Source organism: Acomys russatus, chromosome 11 (assembly GCF_903995435.1).
Source record: "Acomys russatus chromosome 11, mAcoRus1.1, whole genome shotgun sequence".
Classification (NCBI taxonomy): Eukaryota; Metazoa; Chordata; class Mammalia; order Rodentia; family Muridae; genus Acomys; species Acomys russatus.
The window spans coordinates 52221572-52227571 of NC_067147.1; positions in this window are offsets into that span (position 1 = coordinate 52221572).

Below are 6000 nucleotides of genomic sequence, written 5' to 3' on the forward strand. Positions count from 1 at the left end.
CACCTGCCTCTGCCTCCCGAGTGCTGGGATTAAAGGCGTGCGCCACCACCGCCCGGCGCTCCTTGCTTGGGTCTTAACACTTCACGTTCTTGAGAGTAGGGCTCACTCTCGGCAGTGCTGGCATATGAGATCAAATATTCCTTTGTTGCATGGAGCTGTCCCCACATTGCACACCCCTGATACCACAGCATTCCCTCATATACCCCCAGATGCCACAACACAAACTATCTCTGGACAGGACTATGCCATTCCTGGCTGAGAATTGCTGTTCCAGATGGTGGGAAACTGCCATAGATGGCTTTGCAGGCTACCCCAATAAGGTGCCCATCATAGAAGTCCCCTGGGACCTGAGTATCTTGTACTCCAAGTGTCTGAGGGAGTTGCTTTACTAAATGTAAGATGCTACAACAAACCTGTGTGGTTTGTGCATCTTTGAGAAACTCATTGGGCTGGTCTAACAGTTAGGAGTTCTTTTTGCTAGGACCTAACGTTTTGATTCTCAGCACCCACATGATAGCCCATAACCATCTATAACACCAGTTTCAGGGGATCTGATGACACTTTCTGACCTCCGAGGGCACCAAGGATATATGTAGTACACATACCCACATGCGGGCAAAACACTCACACATGAATTTAAATGAATAAATCTAACTTTAAAAATAAAAAGAGAGAGAGAGAGAACGAAATTGATGACTCCCAACTCTGAAAAACAGGTACTCTGGGAGAAAGGTGGCAGCAGAGTGCCTGTCTGGTGGGGATTGATTCCCTCACAGACAGTCCATCCTATGGTGGGAGGAGCTCGGTGACTTGCTAGGGTCTCTTAAAAGATGTCAGAGTCACCCCTCACCATCTGCAGAGGACGGGCTCCAGGGCCCCCAAAGAAGGCCGACTCTGGGTGCTCACATGTGTTTATATAAAACGGAATTGCATTTGCACCAGCTGCTTGTAAAGTCAAGAGCTGGACGTTAACGGAAGGCCAAGTGAGGTCCAGGCGCTGTCTTTCAGTGTTCCGGAATGCAGTAAGATTTTTTCGTCTTCGTTGTGGCAAGGTATGGACTCCCCACTCCCTTGAATTGAGACCGTAACATTCTCTGCTTCCTTCTGAACACAGCTCCCTTCTGGGCATGCCCCTCTGCACCCAGCTCCAGGAGCTTTCCCGATTTTATGATTGCATGCTTCAAGCTACTTAAATCCTGCTCCGAGGGCTCTTCTATCTCCTGCTGCATCTGTGCTAACCTAACACAGGTGCTTTTGATCAAAGAGGGGAGAGTGGCAATATTTTCTGGGTATCTCTGCTGCCATGTGATAATGTCAGTGCAGTTTCTATAACAGACTAGAGAGGTGACGTCAGACCTCCATGATGAACTCTGTTCTTTCTTTCTTTTTTTTTAATAATAAATCTCTTTTTGGTTCATTTATTATGTATACAGTGCACATAAGATCATATTATAGATGGTTGTGAGCCAACATGTGGATGCTGGGAATTGAACTCTGGACCTCTGGGAGAGCAGTCAGTGCTCTTAACCACTGAGCCATCTCTCCAGCCCCATGAACTCAGTTCTTGAGAGATAGTTTTTTTCCCTAGTATACTAATTGGGTTCTAAGAGGAACACTTAGAGATTCTGCTATAACCATGTGCCTCTGACATATTGTGACCAAATTTTTTGGCAATTTTGGTTTCCTCCTGATTTGTTTTGTTTTATTTTGTTGTTTTTGTTTTGTTTTCCATGACAGGGTTTTTCTGTGTAGCCTTGGCTGTTCTGGGCTCGACCAGGCTGGCCTTGAACTTAACTCAGGACCTCTGGAAGAACAGCCAGTGCTCTTACCCTCTGAGCCATCTCTCCAGCCCCCAAGCACCTTGTTATCAATGACAACACATTCCCAGGCTGGTGAGATGGCTCAGAGGTTAAAGTTCTTGTCACATAAGTATTAGGAGTGGGGGTTTGGGTCCCCAGAACCTATGTAAATGCTGAGTAGGGGTGGTGGCCCAGCGCTTGGAAGGCAGAGAAAGGATTGCTGGAGCAAGCTGGCTAGCCATGCTACCCTGTCCCAGTAAGCTGTGCGTTCACCTGAGAGGCCCTGCCTTAGATGAATAAGGTGGAGGGCAAGTGAACAAGGCTCGTGACATTAACCTTCATCTTCCACATGCACACACGTACATGCACGCCTACACACGTGTGCCCTCACACATACAAACACACATACATGCGTGCGTACCGTGCACACATGCAGATGAGGAAAATAATAATACAAGGACAAATCCCGCTGCCCTTCCACCACATTCCTATTCCAAAAGGAAGAACTGAGAAGATGGTAAGGAGAGATCAGGGCAAACACCAAATCCTGCAGCAGCATGTCCAGTATTTGGGTCTGTAGTAGTATCATATAGGTGCCGATAGACTTGGGCAGCCTCGCCGCTCCATTTACAGCTCCACCATTTATAGCTCTACCGTTTATAGCTCTGCCGTTTATAGCTCTACCATTTGCAACATACTTCGGCTCCCTCTTGAGTCACTTCCGCTCCCATACCTTTCAACTTCCTTCAACAGAGCTTTCATAGTCCTGGCATCTCCAACATCTTGGGGTTCTCTACTGCAAGTTAGTTTTCACCTTTCTGCAAGGCTTTGTGTAATAGCTTTTCGGGGTGTCCTCACAGGGAATCCAATGCTATCCCACGTTTCCTGCATTCATGGCCTTCTGGAGGCATGGTGAACGCCTCAATGAGGCTTTAACGCATTCTGCCTACCTGCAAACATGCATGCCTCATGGATGCCAGTGCAAAGTCCTGAGGCCAGCTCAAAATGCAGTGTGGTCTCCCATTTATCAAAATGACACTGGCCTCTGAGTACCTCCATGACTAAGCCTGGGGACGCACTTCAGTAGGTGGCCTTGCTCAAGCAGGGCGGTGTTACAGCCCTCTTTTCAAAATGGGTTTGGGATTTCTACGAGATAGAACCTTCAGTGGGTGGGGTTTTGCCCTCAGGTCACCTTCATATTGTCCCAGTGCGAGGGTCTCTGTTTCTTTTTAATAAGTACGTCTGCTTGTCTTTGCCAGCCCTGTCTTCAACGTCATCCACATCCATGCCCTTTTCCTTGCCAAACTGCATGGTTTGTTTTGTTTGTTTGTTTGTTTGTTCCATTGTCTGTTCTTTCTCTGACTAAGAGCAGTGAGTAATAATTGCATCACAGCCGAGACTGTTAAATTGTCTTAAAATTTCTTCCACCAAACTTTGCTTACTTTGAAGTTCAGACTCATTTAAATGTTTAGGATGGAGGAAGAAATTGGTCATATTCTTGGCTGGAGTGTGAAGACCCTCTAGGTATGCCTGGCTGGAGTGTGAAGATCCTCTAGGTATGCCTGGCTGAAGTATGAAGACCCTCTAGTCTAATTCCTAACAGTCTTTGTTCTCCTCAAACCTTACGAGCACAGTCTTTACCATTTCCCTTTCTTTGGGTATTCGGATGTTCAGAGCTCCCACCAGAATGGTCCACTAAGCTCTGCCTACAGAATTCTAGGCTCTTTATCTCTCCTACAGCTCTGACCTCCTTTGCTTTCCTCCTGTAAATCATTTACAAAGACCTAGAAAGCACATGACCCCACTTCCGGTTCTAATGTTCTGTATTAGTCACTTCTCTACTCCATTAACTGAATACCTAATGACTGGGAAAGTGTTCATCTTGGCCCGTGTAGTTAGTTATTCCATAGTTTCCCAGGAAACCACACACAGTAGGCAAAAACATTAGATCCACATTTTGGGGCTTTATGACAGGACTGTGGCTCCAGGGGTGCATGTGACCCTTGCCTATTGTTGAGGTAAAACAGGTCTGTTTCAGCCAGGATGGAGTCATTTTTGTCCAGGCCTCCTGCCCAGGACTACAAGCCTGTCACTAACCACACCCGCCCCATAGATTGTATTATGGTGGATGGTTTAACTGTCTACCAGTGCCTAGCTGGCTATAGATAAGTTCGACCCCTGTGTCTTCTTTCCTCTTAGGCTCTAACCTGGAGAGTTAGAGCTGAGAAAGTGGACAGTGGAGGCGCTAAGTTAAAACCCTTAGCTTATCACTTTGTATAGCTACATAGAGGGGAAGACAAGAAAAAAACTGTGAGCTCATAGCCAGTCTTAGCTGCTTCGTGGCTTCGTCTTCTTTTCTCACCCTTTATCCCCTGGTTTCACCCTCTATCACTAGATAGGAGAGAAAGAAGAATGGAGAGAGAGAGAGAGAGAGAGAGAGAGAGAGAGAGAGAGAGAGAGAGAGGGAGCTGACCTTAATTTCTTTCTTCTTCGAGCATTACTACTAACAAACATGCAAATATCCTCCCTGAATGACCACCAACCCTGCCTCTTGGGGGTCCTAGCATCTATATACCCTCTGAAAAGTTCCAAAAATTCCAAATGTCACACAATCACAGAAACTATCTGCAGCTGGCAAAACCATGCCCCTCTACTGGAGCACAAGGCAAACCATAGTCAGCTGCTTCAGACAGTCTGCAGCCCCATTTCCCCCACACCTGGGATCAAAACAAAAACACATTCTTATAATATTTCTGTGATTTTAAAGAAACCAGGATTCGGACTGGAGCGATGGCTCAGAGGTTAAGAGCACTGGCTGCTCGTCCAAAGGTCTTGAGTTCAATTCCTATATGGTGGCTCATAACCATCTATAATGAGATCTTGTGCCCTCTTCTGGCCTGCAGGTGTACATGCAGACAGAATACTGTATAAATAGTATTTATAATAGTATTTCTTTAAAAAGAAAGAAAGAAACCAGAATTCTAGAATTCAAAAACACCACTATATGAGCTATAAGCTCATGACCAGAGTGGTAAGGAAAAAGTTGAGGGAAGCTGAGCCTGGAGTGCCGGATGGTGACCCACATACTGTGAGCTCTTCCTGTTCCCTAATGCTTATTAGGGTGCAAAGTAAAGGCACCATGGCACTGGGGTATTCAGGCCCACCAAAGGGAAGCGTGTAAAACTACACTGGTGTGGATTTGTATTTGGGAAAATAGAAACTGCTTCCTTGTGAGCACCAGGCTGCCTCGCTAAGCAGACCATGAGGCAGAGAGGGAGGGGGCGCTTCTGTGGTGGGGAGTGATGTCGATGAATTGAACATTAGTGCCATTCACGTGGCCCCGAAGCCACTCATTTGTCTACACCATGTCTGCCAGACCCAGGGAAGCTGTCCCTTCGCAGATTGGTCCATCTTGGGTACGGCAGCGGCATGCCAACGAGAGAGTGTCAGGTGGTAAGAACCGGGCCGACCGAGCTGCCAGATGGGCATGCTGAGTGAGCAAACAGATTCCGAGAAGATGGTGGCTTTGCAACCTGCTCATGGAAACTTCTATGGCTCTATTTGGTCAATAAGAAGGAGCCAGATGGAAGAACTTGGAAAGTGAACACAAGTTATAGCAACAAATATATCATCAAGTAAAATGATGCTTCTCACCTAGGACACATGGTGCCTAACATGGGAGGGCTGGGGGGGGGATTATGCCCACTCTCTGCCCCACACGTGCAGTTCTATACTATATATATATATATATATATATATATATATATATATTGTATTCCCTTGAAAATTGGACCCACAAGAGCCGTTCACCCTCCTCACTTGGGAAGAAGGCCAGTCGATTTGTCCACTGATAGTGTTTGGTTCCCTCGTATCCATGGTTGCATGCCAGCTGGTACAGACTGTACTCTCTCACGGGACACAGGAGAATGGTTTCATGCCTCCGCACATGAAGGATGGGTAGTAAGCGGGCACACTCCTGAGGGGCAGGAGAGTGTTAGGCCTGGCTACCTCTAAAACAGCCTCCACCCAAGGGGCCATACATGCACATAAATAAAATAAAAAATAGTAAAAATAAACATCAAACCCGTAGGGCTTTGGAAAACACAAGCATACATAATATAGATTATAACTTAATATATTTATATGTAATAGATGAACTAATAGTTATGGAATAAATTGAAGGAAGTAGAAATGTATAAAA